Here is a 20716-nt window from a genome sequence, read left to right as displayed (position 1 = left end):
CATGGAAGGGGAAGAGGCCCCAGATAATCAAAGCATTATTAAAGAAGAAGAACAAAGTGAGAAGCCTCACATTACCTGATTTTAGAACTTGTTATATAACCACAGCCATCAAAACAGCCTGGTACTGGTACACCAACAGACACATTGACCAGTGGAACAGAATTGAGAACCCAGATGTAAATCTGACCATCTGTGATCAGTTGACATCTGATAAAGGGCCAGAATCTTTTAAATGGAGAAAAGAAAGTCTCTAACAAATGGTGCTGAAATAACTAGATGTCCATCTGTAAGAAAATAAAACAAAACCCATACCTCGCACCATACACAAAAACTTAAAATGGATCAGACTGAAATGTAAAACCTAAAATGATAAAGATCATGGAAGAAAAAGTAAGTACAATGCTAGGAGCCCTAATACATAGCATAAATGGTACAGTAACCATAACTGACAATGCACAAAACACCAGAAAAGAAACCAGATACCTGGGAGCTCCTAAAAATTAAACACCTCTGCTTATCAAAAGACTTCACCAAAAGAGTAAAAAGAGAAGCTACAGACAAGGAAACATTTTCGGCTACATAATATTCAAAAAGGGTTTAATCTCTAAATATACAAAATACTTTGACACCTCAATAACAAAAAGACAAATAATCCAACTAAACAATGGGCAAAGGATATGAACACGTACTTCACCAAAGAAGACAATCAGGCAACCAAAAGATACATGAGGAAATGCTCGTGATCATTAGCCATTAGAGAAATGCACATCAAAACTACAAAGAGATACCATCTCATCCCGACATTACTGGCACTAATCCAAAAGACACAAAATAACAAATGTTGGAGAGGTTGCAGGGAGATTAGAACTCTTACGCACTGCTGGTGGGAATGTAAAATGGTACAACCACTTTGGCAATGATATGGTGCTTCCTTAAAAAGCTAGAAATAGAAATGTCTTGTTGTTGTTGTTGTTAGGTGCTGTCGAGTTGGTTCTGACACAACAGAATGAAACACTGCCTGGTCCTGCGCCTCCTCACAATTGTTGCTGTGTTTGAGCCCATTGTTGCAGCCACTGTACTAATCCATCTTGTTGAGGGTCTTCTTCTTTTTCACTGATCCTCTGCTTTACTAAGCATGATGTCCTTCTCCAGGGACTGATCCCTCCTGATAACATGTCCAAAGCATGTGAGGTGCAGTCTCACCATCCTTGCTTCCAAGGAGCATTCTGGTTGTACTTCTTCAAAGAAAGATTTGTTCCTTCTTTTGGCAGTCCATGGTATATTCAACATTCTTTGCCAAAACTACAATTCAAAGGCATCAATTCTTCTTCAGTCTTCCTTATTCATTGCCCAGCTTTCACATGCATATGAGACTACTGACAACACCATGGCTTGGGTCAGGCGCACCTTGTCCTCAAGGTGACCTCTTTGCTTTTTAACACTTTAAAGAGATCTCTTGCTGGATGCAGTGCATGTTTTGATTGCTTGACTGCTGCTTCCATGGGTGTTAACTGTGAATCCCAGTAAAATGAAATCCTTGAAATATGATCCAGCAATCCCACTACTAGGAATATACCTGAGAGAAATAAGAGCTCCACATGAATAGACATATGCACACCCATGTTCATTTTAGCACTATTCACAATAGAAAAAGATAGAAACAACCTAAATGCCCATCAACAGATAAATGGATAAACAAATTACACACACAATGGAATACTATGCAATGATAAAGAACAATGATGAATCCATAAAACATCTCACAACATCGATGAATCCGGAGGGCATTAGGCTGAATGAAATAAGTCAATCGCAAAAGGACAGATATTGTATGAGACCACTATCATAAGAACTCAAGAAAAGGTTTACACACAGAAGAAAGCATTCATTGATGGTTATGAGGGTAGGGAAGCAGAGGGAGGGGAAATCACTACCTAGATGGTAGACAAGTATCAGCTTCTGTAAAGGGAAGGACAACACACAATATAGGGCAAGTCAGCACAACTGGACCAAAGGAAAAGCATAGATGTTTCCTAGACACATCCAAACACTTTGAGGGACCAAGTAGCTGGAGCTGGGGCTGGTGCTGGGGCCTGGATACCATAGTCTCAGGGGACATCCAGGTCAACTGGCATAACATAGTTCATAAAGAAAATGTTCTACATCATACTTTGGTGAGTAGCGTCTGGAGTCTCAAAAAGTAGCCATCTAATATACATCTATTGGCCCCATCCCCTCCGGAGCAAAGGAGAATAAAGAAAACCAAAGACACAAGGAAAATATTAGCACAAAGGACTAAACGACCACATGAACCAGAGACTCCACCAGCATAAGACCAGAAGAACTAGATGGTGCCTGGCTACCACCGATGACCACCCTGACAGGAATCACAATGGAGAATCCTGGAGAGCACAGAAGAAAAATGTAGAACAGAATTGAAATTCATGAAAAAAGACCAGCCTTACTGGTCTGACAGAGGCTGGAGGAACCCCCAATACTATGGCTCCAGTACACTCCGTTAACCCAGAACTGAAACCATTCCGGAAGCCCACTTTTCAGACAAAGATTAGACAGGCCTATAATACAAAACATAGCACATGTGAGGAACGTGCTTCTCGGCTCAGTCAGATATACGAGACCAAATGGGCAATGCCTGTCCAGCAGCAGGACAAGACGGCAGGAAGGGGAAGGAACTGGACAAATGGACACAGGGAACTAGGGATTGAAAGGGGAAGCATGCTGTCACATTATGGAAGTTGCAACCAATGTTACAAAACAATGTGTGCATAAATTTTTGAATGAGAAATTAACTTGAGCAGTAAACTTTCACCTAAAGCACAATAAAATTTTAAAAAAGGTAAAAATAAAATAAAAAGACAAACAATACAAAAGGAAGAAAAAAAACCCTATGGAGCTTTCTACTCTGACACACATGGGGTTGCCATGAGTCAGAGTCAACTTTACAGCAACTGATGTTATACATTCACTAAGGAATGATAAGTTCACAATGTCAGGGTGAAAATTGTTAATATCGGAACTAAATGGACCTCAAGAATCCTCAAAACCTGTAAATGCCGTGCACTTCAGGGAGAGGTTGGTTTTGTCCAAGTCAGTGCTGCTACTTAAAGTAGCAGTGTCAAGTCCTCAAAGTCAGGATAACGACTAATAGGGCAATCCTAGACAAAACTCTCCATTGAAATCTCAGACATCTGGTGAGCACCTCTTCTTGTCTCTCCCTTGAAGCTACCCACTTCACGTCTTGCTACATACTCTTATGCAATCCCTTCACTCTTCGGGGTTGACAACAATTGCCTTCTCAGATGTGATTCTAGTTCCTCCTAACCTTGATCAGCCCTTCTTTCATCTCTGTGCAACCTCAGTCCATGTAAGAGGTACCAAAAAAAAAAAAAAAAAACTGCCATTGAGTCAATTCCAAAACATAGTGACCCTATAGGACAGAGTACAGTTGCCCCATAGGGTTCCAATCTTTACAGAAGTAGACTGCCACATCTTTCTCCCATGGAGCAGCTGTTGTGTTTGAACCCCCAAAATTTTGGTCAGCAGTCAAGTGCTTAACCACTGCATCACCAGGGCTCCTTATGTAAGGGGTAGTGGTCAAATATTGTTCTAGTGAAAAATTTTAGAACCTTTATTTTCTTCCCAAATAAAATACTATGAAAGTCCCTGAGACACTCCAACTTGGAGGAGTAGAACTCTGTTTCACTGGTTGTAGGAAGACAAGTGTGAGATTGGATTTTGCAGTAGGGTCAATGGTTTTCCTATGAAGAGGTTCAATGTCACTCAAAATGAATCCTTTTTCTTCTTCTTTTTCATAAACTGTGGCTTTATGTTGCAATAAAAGTTATTTTAATGCTTAAACTGTGGGACCAGTCTCATTACTTGGAAGTGACACTTTGTATATACAGAAAAAGTCAGTCATGAGCTGCTACTCTAACTTATTTTTCTGTTTGTTTTTTTTTAATAATTCACCACCACTCATTGACAAAGCTTGTGACAGTCTTTGACAGATCTCATTGCCAAGTCAAATTCTCAAGCAGCCATATATATATAATACATATATATGTATATATTGATTTATTTATATATAAATATACACATATTTATGCTTTAATTTATATTTTACTTATGCATTTCATTGACTCTAGGACACCAAAGATTATAAGATGCCCATTATTTAATGTACCACAAGGAAACACTGACAAATGATGATATGATACTTCATTATCAATTAGAATATTTTATACTGAATGTGAGAGATGTTTAGACCTAATTAGATTGTGGTCTGTAGGGGTGTGCCCACCACTCCCTCTCCCAGCACCAAGGACAGATAGCTGCTGCACTCCCTGACCTCCCATGGTTTGCCTGAGCATAGGACATGAAAGCCAGAAACCATCACACAGTACCCAGCACATAGTAGGTGCTCAGTAAATATATATTAAACAAATGAATTGACGAACAGGAGAAGACAGCCACAGATTAGAAATAACTTTAAAATAAGAGAATAGTATGCCTAAGTTTATGCCAACAAATTTGAATATCTAGATAAAATGGACAATTTTTTTTGGAAAATATAATTACTACAACTGTCTGAAAGAAAATTCTTAAAAACTGCAATGAACAATAACTAAATATATAATCGGTGACATTGACAATGATCTACTCCTCCAAGGGACACTAAATACGCAGACGGTTTAAAGGTAGAGTTTAGCAGTCCCTTGAGAAACAGATACTTTCTATATCATTTAAACTGTTCTAAAGCATGGAACCATTCCCAATTCATTTCACAAGGTTTGCAAATGTTTAATACCAAACCTGACAAAGATGGCACGTAAAAAGAAAATTGGCAGAAAAAAACAAAACAACAACAAAAAAAAAACCTTTCTTAGAATACAAAGGCAAAAACGTTAAATAAAACATTAGTGAATCTAATCCAAGAATATTTTAGAAAATAATACACAACTAGAAGAAGAATATGCTTTGACCAGGTTGATTTCTTTTAAGAAAAAAAAGGATGGCTCAATATTAAGGTATCTATTTTTTTTTTTATTGACATAATTTATTACATAAGCTGGCTAAAGGGGAAAAATTCTATGATCCTCTCAATAGTTGCCAAAATAGTATTTGGTAATTCAAATCCAGCCTTATTTTTAAAAAATAATGAACTAGGAATAAAAGAAATCTTCCTAAACATGATAGAATATTTATCAAAAATTACCATCAAACATAACTAGCAATGAAACACAAGAGCCCTTCTCATTAAAATCAGGAACACAATAAGGATATCCATTATCACCACTATTACATGACATTATCATAAAAATTCTAGCCACTGCAACAAGATAAGAGGTATTTCTTTTTGAAAAGGAAGAGGAAAAATTATCATTATCTGCAGATGATATGACAGCCTAGAAAATCCAAGGGAAAAACTGTTAGAAACAATAAAAAATTCAGTAATATATATATAAAGCTCAATTGTTTTCCTACATGCAAGCAATAACACATTAGAAAATATAGTAAAACAGATGCCATATAAAACAACAACAACAAAAAAAAGAATCCATGAGGCATAAATCAGAAAATTGCAGTTCAGAAACAGGTCTATGCATATTTGGGACTTTAGTATATGATAAAAATGCTATTTCACATCAATGGATAAGTAAATGATGGATTATCCACTTAAAAAATGAAGTTAGACCCCTCCCTTACAACAAATAAAAATGAATCCAAATGTAGTAAAAATTCAACTATTTTTAAAAATCAAGAGAAGCAATGGAAACCAATATAGCAGAATAATTTTTATAATCTTCAAGTAAGGAAGATATTTCTAAGTATGACATGAAATCCAGAAACCATAAAACAAAAGACTGACAGATTTAATTCCATAAAAAATAAAAATGTCTATAGGGAGAGGCCATAAGCAAAGTTAGTAAACAAACAAAAACCTGGGGAAAGTAGTTGCAGCATATGACATTGTGACGAATAAAGAGTTTCTACCAATCAGCAAGAAAAAGATCAACATCCTAAAAATAAGGTGGAAAGGATGAGAACTAGCAACTCACAAATGTAATATAATAAAAAGGCTACCAAATATAACAAATAGATCAGGGGTCAGCAAACTACTGCCTCTGGGCCAAATCTGACTGCTGCCTGTTTTTATAAATAATGGAACACAGCCACATTCCTGCATTTAAATATTGCCTATGGCTCCTTTCCTGCTACATGGAGGCAGAATTGTGTAGTTACAACAGAGGCCATGCATGGGGCCTGCAAACTCAAAAATATTTACTATCTGGCTTTCTACACTAAAAATTTGCTGACCCCTGAAATAGGTGGTTAATCTCACCACTAAATAAATGAATGAATGAAAATTAAAGCACCACAGTGCTTTCATTCAACAAATATTTACTGAGCACCTAGTTTACACCAAATATCATTTTTGCCTATCATACTGACAAAGATTAAAAAGTATCATGTTGTCCAGTGTTGGTAAGAGAATAAGGAAAGAAAGACTCTATTATACTTCTGATGTAAATTGGTAAAACCATTCCGGAGGTCAATATATTAAAAAAAAAAAAACTCAAAATTTTGAATGAGCATGCCCTTTGATCCATCAATGTCATATCTGGCAATTTATCCCACATAAGTAAGAGCCTCAGTATGTACAAAGCTACAAGTATAAGGATAACCACTACAGAATGGTTTGTAATAGTGAAAAACTAAAAACACATAAATGTCAATCAGTATAAACACACATGCATGTGCATATATATACATATATATATATATTTTTAAGAAACATTTGTTTAAAGAAGTTTCCTAACAAAACAAACACTTTGAAGGCCAGAGTAGCAGAGGCGGGGGCTTGGGGACCATGGTTTCAGGGGACATCTAGGTCAACTGGCATAATAAAAACTATTAAGAAAACATTTTGCATCCCGTTTTGGAGAGTGGCGTCTGGGGTCTTAAATGCTAGCAAGTGGCCATCTAAGATGCAACAATTGGTCTCAACCCACATGGAGCAAAGGAGAATGAAAAATACCAAAGGCACAAGGTAAGTTATGAGCCCAAGAGTCAGAATGGGCCACATAAATCAGAGACTACATCAGCCTGAGACCAGAAGAACTAGATGGTGCCCAGCTACAACCTATGAGTTTCCTCACAGGGAACACAACAGGGAACCCCTGATGGAGCAGGAGAGCAGTGGGATGCAGACCTCAAATTCTCGTAAAAAGACCAGACTTAATGGTCTGAGGCTAGAGGGACCCCAGAGATCATGGTCCCCAGACCTTCTGTTAGCCCAAGACAGGAACCTTTCCTGAAGCCAACTCTTCAGAAAGGGGTCGAACTGGACTATAAGACAGAAAATGATACTGGTGAGGAGTGGGCTCCTTGGATCAAGTAGACACATGAGACTATGTGGGCATCTCCTGTCTGGAGGGGAGATGTGAAGGCTGAGGGGGACAGAAGCTGGCTGAATGTACACAAAAACACAGGGCGGAGAGAAGGAATGCACTGTCTCGCTAGGGGGAGAGCAACTAGTATATAAGTTTTTGTATGAGAGACTGACTTGATTTGTAAACTTTCACTTAACGCACAATAAAAATATAAAGAGAAAAAAATTATTTGTTTATAGACGTATGTAAAAAGCCTGAAGTACATATACCAGATTGTTAACAATGGCTATTTTTGGCAGGTAGACACAACTCTCTGCATTTTTTAATATTTTATAATGATCACTTATTATCAGAAAATGAAAACAATAATAAAGATATTTCTGGGGGGAAGAAAGGATAGTTAAAACTTATATTACAAACCAAAAGGCAAAAATCGTAACTCGAAGAAGTGGTGTTGGAAAATGAGCTATGAGAGACTACACATATTCAGATTTGGCAAGGATAAATACTCTCGTTTGTTTGAAGTGCGCTTTCACTTTGGTTTACTACAGAACCAGCAAACAAAAACAATGCAAAGAATACTTACGAGATCAAAAATGGCACCCCTTCTCCAAGCAATGCAACTCCTACCAGAGCACAGTTTGGCAAGTGGAGCCTGGACTGACTTTCAGCCCCCACTTGCTCCCTCTACTGGGCGCCCTTGTATAGGGCGCAACCTGCACAGCTATGCAGGAATTCTACCTCCATGTTTCCTCACTAGTTACTTTCAGAAGCTGAAAGAAATTAATGAAGACCTAAATAAATGGAAAGACATGGATTGGGAAACTCAGTACTGTTAAAAGCTGTCAATTCTATCCACAGAGATCTACAGATTCATTGCAAACCATATCAAAATTTCAACAGCTCTTTTTTGGCTTAAATTGACAAGCTGATCCTAAAATTCATATGGAAATGCAAGGGACCCATAAGAGCCAAAGTAATATTTAAAAAGAAGAACAACTTTGAAGGACTTACACTTACCAATTTCAAAACTTACTACAAAGCTACAATACTCAAGCCTATGTAGAGCTGGAATAAGGACAGACATACAGATCAATGAAATAAAATTGAGACTCCAGAAATAAATTCATGTATCTATGCTCAATTGATTTTTGGCAAGGATGCTGTATCAATCACGATTCTTCAGGGAAACAAAATCAGTATTGTTGTTGGCTGCCTTCGAGTCAGCCCCTGACTCGTGATGACTCCATGCACAACTGAATGAAATGCTGTTTGGACCTGCACTATCCCCATGATCAGTTGTAGATAAGACTACTGTGATCCACAGGGTTTTCACTGGCTAATTTTCAGAAGTAGAATGCCAGGCCTTTCTACCCAGTCCATCATAGTCTAGAAGCTCCGCTAAACCCTGCTCAGCATCATAGAAACACACAAGCCTCCACCGAAAGACAGGTGGTGGCTGTGCAGGAGGTGCACGGGCTGAGAATCAAACTCAGGTCTCCACTACAGAAGGTAAGAATTCTACCACTGAACCACCAATGTCTCATTCATTCATATCAAGTTGAACATCATTCATCATCAAGGAAATGAAAATCAGAACCATCTACTAGAATGGCTATTGAAAAAGGCAGACAATAACAAGTGTTGGTGAGGATATGGAGAAACTGGAACCATCATACACTGCTGGTAAACAAATATGTGGTATGTGCATACAATGGAATATTATTCTGCCATAAAAAGAATGAAGTGCTGATCCATGCTACGACATGAATAAACTGAAAAACATAATGCTAAGTAAAAGAAACCAGCACAAAAGGTCAAATCTTGTATGAGTCCATTTATATGAAATGCCCAGAACAGGCAAATTTACATGGCCAGAAAATACATTAGTGGTATGCAAGCGGCTGGGGAGAGGAAGGAATGGGAAGTGACAACGAATAAGTGCAGGGTTTCTATTGCGAGTAATGAAAACATTCTGGAATTAGATAGCGGTCACAGTTACACAACCTTGTGAGTATACTAAAAAGCACAGAATTGTATACTTTAAAATTTTTATGTTTTATGGTGTGTAAGTTATTTATCAATAAAAAGTTAGGAGGTGGGGCCAAGATAGTGGAGTAGTCAGACACTTCCTGTGGTTCCTTTTACAAAAAGACGGGAAAAAAACAAGTGAATAGATTATATATGACAATCTAGGAGCCCTAAACATCAAACGCAAAGTTAAGAAATTGGACTGAGCAGCAGTGGGAGAGAAAGATGGTTCAGAAGCAGTGAGGAGTTGCCAGACCTGATCCAGCAGGAACCGGCACCCCACAGGTGGGATCCGCTGATGTGAGCACCGTAAAACAAGCAGTGGTGATTGGGATGTGTTCTCCACATCAGAAGAGACTGAGAGGCAGAGAATTCACTCATGCCTTCAGAATCAGTGAAAAGCGGCACTCAACTGGCAAAAGATAAACACATGTGTCTAACCTAATGTGTGAATCCAAAAACCATCCTTCGGGAAAAACCTCTCTCCCATTTACTTACCCCCTTCCCATTCTGCACTGGGTCTGAGCTGGCTTCAGAGATTGCTGCATCCCCTGGGATGGAAGTAGGACTGGTCATGCACCCTGCACCATTCTCCCAGCCTTGGAGAGGGAACAAATTGACAAAAAGAAAAAAATAATAAACTGCCAGCTCCCCTAAACTGGGAACTCAGGGCAGAAACAGCTCCTTTGCCTAGGCAGAGGCATAAGGGGTCCACAGACTTTGAATCCCTTTTACCGCTGCATAGACCTGTGTGGGCCCATTACAACAGTAGGCCCTGATTAGCGCAGTACAACCAGGCATATACCTGATGTCTAACTTCAACTGTACCAGCTATACAATGGAGAGACAAGCTCGTGACATTTGACACCGCTCTGCCTATTAAGCAGGGTCTTAACCTACCTACATCAGAGACCTGAGGATTAGTAGCTCCACCCGTGACACCTAGCCACCCACAACAAGGGTCCACGAATAAGTGGTGCCTCCCAGTCCTTGCAGCCAACAGTATTGGGTGCCAATAGTGCAGCTGCAAAACCCACCCCCCTAGGTGCTCTAGGGAACAGGGACAAATGTTCCTCACAAACACTCAGGGGCAGCTGTCAGCTCCTGCCTTGCTCAGCACATGACCCCCTACAGCAGCCAGACACCTGTGCCTACACCAATCACACCTACCCATCTAGGACTGTAGGTGAGAGCCTGTACCACACACTTGGTGACCAACTACCTGGACACCTGAGCTGAATCCATATAAGAAAATCCATAAAAGACTCCTGGGCAAACGCACCTAGTATGTGATCTGACCTCCTAGTGACAGGACGTTAGAGCTTCTAAGGTGCCAATAATTAAATAGATCAAATGAGTACCCTATTTGGGCATACCAAAACAAAACAAGAAGCTAGGACACAGTAAGCAAACAAAAAATAAATATAAAAACTTATTGATGGCTCGGAGACTACAGCTCCTAAAAATCAAACACTTATGCTCATCCAAAGACTTCACCAAAAGAGTAAAAAGATTACCTACAGATTGGGAAAAAAAATTTGGCTAAAACAAATCCGATCAGCATCTGATCTCTAAAATCTACAAGATACTGCAAAACCTCAACCACAAAAAAACAAATAATGCAATTTAAAATTTTTTTTAAAAAATGGGCAAAGGATATGAACAGGCACTTCAGTAAGGAAGACATTCAGGAGGCTAACAGATACATGAGGAAATGTTCACGATCATTAGATAAATGCAAATCAAAATTACATTGAGATACCATCTCACCCCAACAAGGCTAGCTGTAATCCAAAAAACAAAAAATAATAAATGTCAGAGAGTTTGTGCAGAGACTAGAACACTTAAACACTGCTGGTGGGCATGTAAAATGGTAAAACCACTTTGGAAATTGATTTGGTGCTTCCTTAGAAAGCTAGAAATAGAAGTACCATATAATCCAGCAATCCCACTCCTTGGAATATATCCTAGAGAAATAAGAGCCCTCACGAGAATAGATATACACACACCCATGTTCACTGCAGCACTGTTCATGATAGAAAGAAGATGGAAACAACTTAGGTGCCCTTTAACGAATGAATGGATAAAAAATTATGGTATATTCACATAATGGAATACTACACAACAATAAAGAACAAGGATGAATCCAAGAAACATCTCATAACATGGATGAGTCTGGAAGGCATTATGCTGAGTGAAATTAGTCAGGACAAATATTACATGAGACCACTATTATAAGAACTCCAGAACAGGTTTAAACACAGAAGAAAACATTCTTTGTTGTTTATGAGGGTGGGGAGGGAGGGGGAGGAGTATTCACTAACTAGATAAAGAAAAAAAAACAAGAATTATTTTAGGTGAAGGGAAGGACTACACACAATTCAGGGGAAGTCAGCACAACTGGACTAAACAAAAAGCTAACTAAACAACTAAGCTAAACAAAACAAACACTTTGAAGGCCAGAGCAGCAGGGGCTGGGGTCTGGGGACCACAGTTTCAGGGGACATCTAGGTCAATTGGCATAACAAAGTTGTTTATTAAGAAAATGTTCTGCATCCCACTTTGGTGAGTGGTGTCTGGGGTCTTAAAAGCTAGCGAGCAGCCATCTAAGATGCATCGATTTGTCCCAACCCCCCCCCACGCAGCAAAAAAGAATGAAGAACACCAAAGACACAAAGAAAATATGAGCCCAAGAGACAGAAAGGGCCACATAAACCAGAGACCTCAACAGCCTAAGACCAGAAGAACTAGATGGTGCTCGGCTACCACCAATGACCGCCCTAACGGAGTGGGAAAAAAGCAGGATACAAAACTCAAATTCTAGTAAAAACGCCAGACTTGATGGTCTGACTGAGACTGGAGGGACCTCAGAGGACATGGCCCCCAGACTCTCTGTCAGCCAGAACTAAAACCGTTTCCGAAAGCAACTCTTCAGACAAAGATTGGACTGGATGATAAGACATAAAATGATACTGGTGAAGAGTGCCCTTCTTGGCTCAAGTAGATACATGAAACTGGATGGACAGCTCCTGTCTGGGGACGAGATGAGGAGGCAGAGGGGGAGAGGATCTGGTTGAATAAAAAAAAAAGAATTTTTTTTTTTTATGGGAAATACAGGGTGGAGAGGAGGAGTGTGCTCTCACATTGTAGGGACAGCAACTAGGATTACATAACAATGTGTGTTTAAGTTTTTGTATGAGAAACTGACCTGAATCATAAACTTTCACTTAAAGCACAACTTAAATATATAAATTAAGAAATATAAAAAATATTAATTTGAAATGGATTATAAAAGCAAAAACTATAAAGCTTCTAAAAAAAGGACTATATCTTCATGACTTTGAGGTAGATAAAGATTTCTTACAAGAATACAAAAGGCACTAAAGCATCAAAGGGAAAATGACGATAAATTGAATGTCACTGAAAATTTATAAACATCTGCTATTCAAAGTAAGCATTTAAGAAAATAAACTCTCCTAGAATGGGACAACATATTCTCAATACAAACATCTGACAAAGAACTGACAAAACAACTCCAACAAATCAATAATAAAAAGACGAACAACCCAATGTAAAAACTAGCAAAAGATTTCCTCCTAGAAAACTTTTTCAAAAGATTTTGAACAAATGGCCAATAAGCACATGAAAAATTATTCAGTAGCATTAGTCATTGAGGAAATGCAATTTAAAATCACAATGAGTACCACTTCAACACCCACTACTATGGCTAAAATTAGAAAGACTGACAGTATGAAGCGTTGACCTGGACGGGGAACAAATGGAATTGTCCTACATTGCAGATGGGTGTGTAAAATGGTACAAACCACTTTTAAAAACAGTTTGGCAGTTTCTTATAAAGCTAAGCGTACACCTAGAGGCATTTCCACAGGTAGGTATTTACGAAAGAGAAATGTAAACGTATATCCACACACAGAAAGACTTGTCTAAGATTGTTCAAAGGACCCTTGGTGGTGCAATGGTTAAATACTTGGCTGTTAACTAAAAGGTCAACAGTTCAAACTCACCAGTCCCAAACTACTTTGGTAAGGATTACAGCCTTGGAAACTCTATGGAGCAGTTCTACTCTGTCCCATAGGGTCGCTGTGAATCGGAATTGACTGGATGGCACGTAGCAACAAGATTGTTCATAGCAGCTTAATGTGTATTAGGAAAATACTGGAAACGATCCCCTTCATTATCTCGTGCTGTTGTAACAGAAATACCACAAGTGGGTGGCTTTAAAGAAGAGAAATTTCTTTTCTCAAAATCTGGAGGCTAAAAGTCCAAATCAGATCTTATGGGTCATAATGAGTACTGGTTTTCTGTCCCTTTCAGTCTAAGCTGATAGGAATTCTGCTGTGGTGGTTGATTAGATCCATCAGTCGCAGGCCTATGTTCTTTAGCAAAAGACTGTGCAGCCACGCCCTTGGTGAAAGTTCTAGGACACATTTCCTTAGTTTGTAAAACAGAACTTTCCAAATCTCTAAATTCTGGTTTCATTTTGCACAGTTCATTTCTCAACCTCTCCTTCCACCTGTATTTTATAAGTGACAAGGAGAAACCACACCGCCCCTAACCTCAGCCAAATATCCAAGTTCATCACTTACAAGTTCTATCTTCCACCGAATATCTGAGCATAATTCAGACAAGTTCGTTGCCATCTTGTAAAAGGCATAGCCCTTCTTCCAGTGTCCAATAACATGTTCATCATTTCCTTTTAAAGCCTCACCAGAAGCAATTTTAACATACACATTTCTAGCAACATTCTGTTCTTAACTACAGATGCTTTCCTCAAAGCTCTCAATTCTTTCTGAGCCCTCCTCAGGATCGCCCTTAATGGCCATAATTCTACCAACGGTCTTTTCACAGCAATCTAGGCTCTTTCAAGCACCACCCCACCCACTGCCATCAAGTCAATTCTGACTCATAGCGACCCAATAGGACAGAGTAGAACTGCCCTGTAGAGTTTCCAAGGAGCATCAGCACATCAACTGGAAATAACAGTCTCAGTTACCTAGTGCTGCTATAACAGAAATACAAGTGGGTGACTTAAAAGAAGAGAAATTTATTTTCTCACAGTTCTGGAGGCCGAAATTCTAAATCAATATCTCAGCCATGTTGATTCCTTATGTTGCATTTTATCACAGAAAGTGATTACATTACATGATGTTAGGTTACATCCACAGGTATAGGGATTAGAATTCCAACACATATTTTGGGGAACACAATTCAATCCATAAGAAAACCCAAATGTCTATTAACAGGTGAATGAATAAATGGTAGTATATTAATACACAGGAATACTAATCAGCAATCAAAAGGGGCAAACTACTGATGCATGCAACAACATGGATGAATCTCATAGACATTAAGTTGAGCAAAACAAATCAAGAAGAAATGGAAGAAAATATTTCAGTCACAATAGCATTTATATAAAAATTTAGGAATAAACTAGATATGAGAACTACAGAAACTAGATACAGAATCTATAAAAAAATATATTAAAAACCAAAACCAAATCCATTGCTGTGGAGTCGATTCCAACCCATAGCGACCCTATAGGACAGAGTACAACTGCTCTGTAGAGTTTCCAAAGCTGAAATCTTTACAGAAGCAGCTGGTGGGTTCAAACTGCCAACCTTTTCAGTTAGCAGCCAAGCACTTAACCACTGTGCAACCAGGGCTCCTTAAGAATTATATTAAAGGGCATAACATTCAACCTGAAAATATAGAAAGTTACATCATTTTCTTGGATAAAAAAAAAAAATGATGAGTACGATTTTCTTGGATAGGTGGAAAATATTAAAAAATGTAAATTATCTCAAAAATAACATAAATGTAATGCAATATTTATTAGAATACCAGTCATTTTGTTTCTAATTAAATAATATTGAAATTCACGTGGAAGAATGCATGCCTGAGAAGAACCATGAAAATTTTGAATTAGAATGGTGAGGGAGAATTTCACTTATCAGATATTAAACTGTAACTAAAATAATATGACATAGGCATATAAATAGACAAACAGATCAGTGGAACAAAGTGCCCTGAAATAGATTCCAGTATTTAAGATAGTTTATGACAAAGGTAATTGTCATGGATTGAATTATGTTCCCCCAAAAATGTGTACCAGTTTAGCTGGGCCATGATTTCAGGTACTCTGTGATTTTCCTATATGTTGTAAATCCTGCCTCTACTATGTTAATGAGGGAGGATGGGCAGCAGTTGTGTTAGTGAGGCAGGACTCAATCTACAAGATTGGATTGTGTCTTGAGGCAATCTCTTGAGATATAAAAGAAAGAAGCCAGCGGAGAGACAGGGGGACCTCATACTACCAAGAAAGAAGTGCCCAGAGCAAAGCGCATCCTTTGGACCCAGAGTCCCTGCGCTGAGAAGCTCCTAGTTCGGGGGAAGATGGATGAGAAGGCCAACGAAGAGACGAAGCCTTGCGCTGGAGCTGACACCCTGAATTTGGATTTTTAGCCTACTTTACTGTGAGAAAATAAGCTTCTCTTTGTTAAAGCCATCTACTTGTGGTATTTCTGTTATAGCAGCACTGGATAACTAAGACATAATTTGGTACTGAGAGTGGGGTGCTGCTCTAACAGATAGCTAAAATGTGGAAGTGGTTTTGAAACTGTGAATGGATAGAGGAGCAGCAGTGACATACGGCCAGCAGCAGCACAGAAGCAGCAGTGGCAGAGAACCTGCAGTGGCAAAAAAGCAGCAGTGCACCAGAGAACCAGCAGTGGCAGCGAAGTGGCAGTGACAGAGAACCAGCAGCAGCAGAACCAGGAGACCAGTGGCAGACAGCACTGGAGTCAACCCACGGAGAGATCTGAATGCCTGTGTGCAGGAGGCTTCTTAGTGGAGTGGGGTGCCTCCAGGCACTTACTGGTGGAGCTACAGAGCTTTGGAACACTTGTCCCAGCAGGGCAGATGCAGGCATGAGGCCCAAGGAACCAAGAGGCTAAGAAACCAAGAAGCAGAAGCTGAAGAGAAAAGGAACACAAGAGGACAAGCTGCCTCAGTCTCAAAAGGTATGGCCAGGACTTCTAGGGTTTCAAAGGGTGGAGCCATGGCTTCTGGTGTTTCTAAGAGTGGAGTCGCCACTCAGATGGACCAGGAGCATGGTCGCCTAAAGCTGAGGGAACAGAGTTGCTTTCCCAGTGGGCCTGGAAGGTGGAGCTGAAGCCAGGGCCAAGGGGCCTTCACTCAGAACCTGGAGAGTGTAGCCAATACCTAGGGTCTAGAGGGCAGAGCCATTGTGTAAATTGTCTCAGAGAACAGAGGGTTATTTTCAAAGCCTTGAGAGCTAATGTAATGTGTTCTACTGGCTTGCTTGATGCCTGTTACTCCTTTTCCTCCCAATTTTCCCATTTGTAATGAAAATGTCTAGCTTGTGCCTGTTCTGCCACTGTACCTTTGGAAGAAAATAACTTGCATTCTAGATTTCACAGACAAAGAGGAATTTTTGGATTTGGGACTTGGAACTAAGACTTTTGCTAGGATATTATGGGGTGAATACGTTTTTCATGTTGCAAGGAGGGGAGCCAAAGGGTGGAATGTCATGGATTGAATTATGTCCCCCCAAAAATGTGTGTATCAATTTGGCTGGGCCATGACTCCTGGTATTGTGTGATTTTCCCATATGTTGTAAATCCTGCCTCTATGATGTTAATGAGTGAGAATGGGAGGCGCTGAGTTAGTGAGGCAGGATTCAACCTACAATTGGATTGTGTCTTGAGGCAATCTCTTGAGATATAAAAGAAAGAAGCGAACAGAGACAGGGGGATCTCATACCACCAAGAAAGCAGTGCTGGGAGCAGAGCGTGTCATTTGGACCCGGGGTCCCTGTGTGAAGAAGTTCCAACAGTCTGGGGGAAGATTGATGAGAAGGAACTTCCTCCAGAGCCAACAGAGAAAGAAAGACTTCCCCTGGAGCTGATGCCCTGAATTTGGACTTTTAGCCTACTTCACTGAGAAAATAAGCTTCTCTTTGTTAAAGCCATCCACTTGTGGTATTTCTGTTATAGCAGCACTAGATAACTAAGACAGAATTTGGTATTTCAATTCAATGGGAAAAGGATGGTTTATTCAATATATGCACTGGCATGTAGACGTGGCTCTCTACTTGGAAGAAAATAGAATTTGTTCCCTCCCTCACATCACGTATAAAAATAAATTCTAAGTGGATTAAATATTTCAACGTAATAAAACAAGAAAAACAGTATGATAAAAAAAAACTTAGAAATTGCCCATACAATATAAATGTACAGGAAATCTTTTTTAAACCAAGACTAGAAAAACAGACACTAGAAAAGAAAAGCCTGACATATCTCACTATTCAAGACATTTAAAGGTCTTGTTGGGCAAAATATAGCCTAAACAAATGTAATCAACAGCTAATACACTGGTTAAATATACACATATACCTACCAAAAAAACCCAAACCTGTTATCATCAAGTCGATTCTGACTCATGGTAACTCTATAGGGCAGAGTAGAACTGCCCCGTAGGGCATATACCTATGTACACGTATATTTTAAACACTTACGACAAGAAAAGGTTTAATATCTATAATTAAAACAAAAGGTCAAAGGACTTCAAAAAACATGAACAAGGGAAGATATATGAACATCCCATAAGGACATGAAAAGGTGCTTGATGTCATTAGTCATCAGGGTAATGCAAACTAAAACGACAATGAGATACCACTTCATGTGACGAGAATGGCTAAAATTAAAATAACTGACAATAAGAAGTATTGGCCAGGCTAGAGATTTTCTTTAAGAAAGAATAAAGAGAGAGACAAAGACACAGGGAGAGAGGGAGAAAAGGCCTGCAGAAAAACAAGCAATTCATAGCAGAACAAATACAAATTGTTGGTATTGAGAAGATGCTGGCAAGTAGTTAGAGAATTGCAAATTAAAATAGTAACAAGGAGATAGCACATCACACCTCTAAGATTAGCAAACATTAAACAGGCTGATAAGATCTTCTGGTGTCATTTTACTGGTGCAAGGAAAGAGCTATTCCCATGCACTGCACTGGAAATGGGAATTGCTAATTCGCTTTTGAAATGCATATCCTTTGACCCAGAAATCCCACTCTTAAGGAATTAATCTCACAGCAGTAAAATCAGCAGTCTATGAAAAGTATACATAAAACACCATCCCATATTTGTATAACTGAAAATAACCAAAGGGGGAAAAAAAAGTCTGTGTGTGTTTTAATATGTAATGAATGTACACGGAAGTATGTGATTATAAGAAAATAGGAAAAATAAAGGATTGGAACTCAAGAGGCGGTTAACATTGATCAGAAATGAAAGCAGGGAGCAGGAAAAAAAAGGCATAAAAGTAGTATTCATAATAAAAAACAGTATTATATGTTTGGATTTATGTAAACATATCTGTATATACATAAAAGATGCATGAAAGGAAAAAGACAATTCTATTTCTTTGGCTTTAATGAATACACACACTCATTCTTCTTCTCAGTCTCTTTGAAAGACTTTTTCCTCTCCCCATTCCTTAAACATTGCTAGTTTCCAGGGCTGCACTGTCCAACAGAAACATACTGTGAGCCAGATACATAATTTTTAATTTTCTAATAGCCACATTAAAAAAGTAAAAAGAAACAGGGGAGATTAATTTTAATAACATGTTATTTAACCCAACAATCAAAAGTGTTATAATTTCAACAACCAAAAAAAAAAAAAAAAAAAACCCTTGCCATCAAGTCAATTCCGAGTCACAGAGACTCCATAGGACAGAATAGAACTGCCCCCCACAGGGTTTCTAAGGAGCGGCTGATGGATTCAAACTGCCGAGTTTTTGGTTAGCAGCCTGAGCGTTTCACCCCTGCACCACCAGGGCCCCATAATTTCAACGTGTAATCATTATTTTCGGTTTGAACTCACCAGTTGCTCTCCCAGGGAGAAGGATGTGGCTGTCTGCTTCCATAAAGATTTACAGCCTTGGAAACCTTATGGGGCAGTTCTAGTCTGACCTATAGGATTGCTATGAGTCATAATCAACTTGATGACAATGGGTTTTGGGAAACATTATTTTTTTTAAACTTTAGCGAAATATTTGACATTCTTTTTTCTGCACTGTCTTTGAAATCCAGTATTGTAAACGGGGAAGGGGATAGGAAAGGATTCAGCCTTGCCCAAAGAGAGGTCTGGCCTTTGCCTGGGCTTCTGGGAGGTAATTTATGTCATATCCGATAGGAGTATCTTTGATTAGTGTGGAAGCTGCTCACACACTGGATTCTTAGGATATGAAAATATAAAGCTTTTTTCCATTAAAAATACTTCATTACTTATAAAATATAACAGGAATATTAATGGTCCATGGGCATATTAGCTTCCTAATGCTGCTGTAGGTCCCTTGGTAGTATAAACGGTTAACGTGCTCAGCTGCTAACTAACCAAAAGGTTGAAGTTTCAAGTCCACTCAGAGGCACCTTGGAAGAAAGACCTGGCAATCTACTCTTGAAAAATCAGCCATTGAAAACCCTGTGGCGCGCAGTTCTACACTGACACCCACAGGGCGAACATGAGCTGGAATCCATTCAACAGCAACTGGTTGTTGGTTAAAACTGCTGTAACAAACTATCACAAATTTACTGGCTGAAACAACACAGATTTATTACCTTCCAGTTTTGGAAGTCAGAGGTTCTAAAATCAAGGCGTTGGCAGGGCTGCATTCCTTCTGGAAGCTCTAGGGGAGGACCTTTGGCTCTTAATCCTCTTCCTCCCTCTTCAAAGACAACAGCAGTCCTCTTCCTCCCTCTTCAAAGACAACAGCAGTATAGCAGCATCTTCTAAACACTCTCTCTTCTCCTTCCCCTCCTTCTCCCCCTCTTTCTCTCTCTGTCCCATTCTTTCCCTTCTGAGGAACTCTGTGATTACTTTGGGCCCACCTGGATAATCCTCGTTAATCTCTCCATCTCAAGATCCTTAACTTAATCACAAAATATAAAGTCCATTTTACCACGTAACATATTCAAGGTTCTTGGGATTAAGACATGGACATCTTTGGAGAGGGGGGCATTAGTCTGTCTACTATAATGAGTAACAACATAAATTCACAAACTGCAAAAAAAATTTTTTTTGGCATCATAATTTTCTATAATACAATAAACACTAACACTTTATTAACATGACATCTTGATTGATCTTAGGACTTTTCTGGCATAGAAGGCATAAAAGTCGTATTCATAATAAAAAACGGTATTATATGTTTGGATTTATGTAAACG

Source organism: Loxodonta africana, chromosome X (genome assembly GCF_030014295.1).
Source record: "Loxodonta africana isolate mLoxAfr1 chromosome X, mLoxAfr1.hap2, whole genome shotgun sequence".
Classification (NCBI taxonomy): Eukaryota; Metazoa; Chordata; class Mammalia; order Proboscidea; family Elephantidae; genus Loxodonta; species Loxodonta africana.
Note: the sequence above shows the minus strand (reverse complement) of the source record.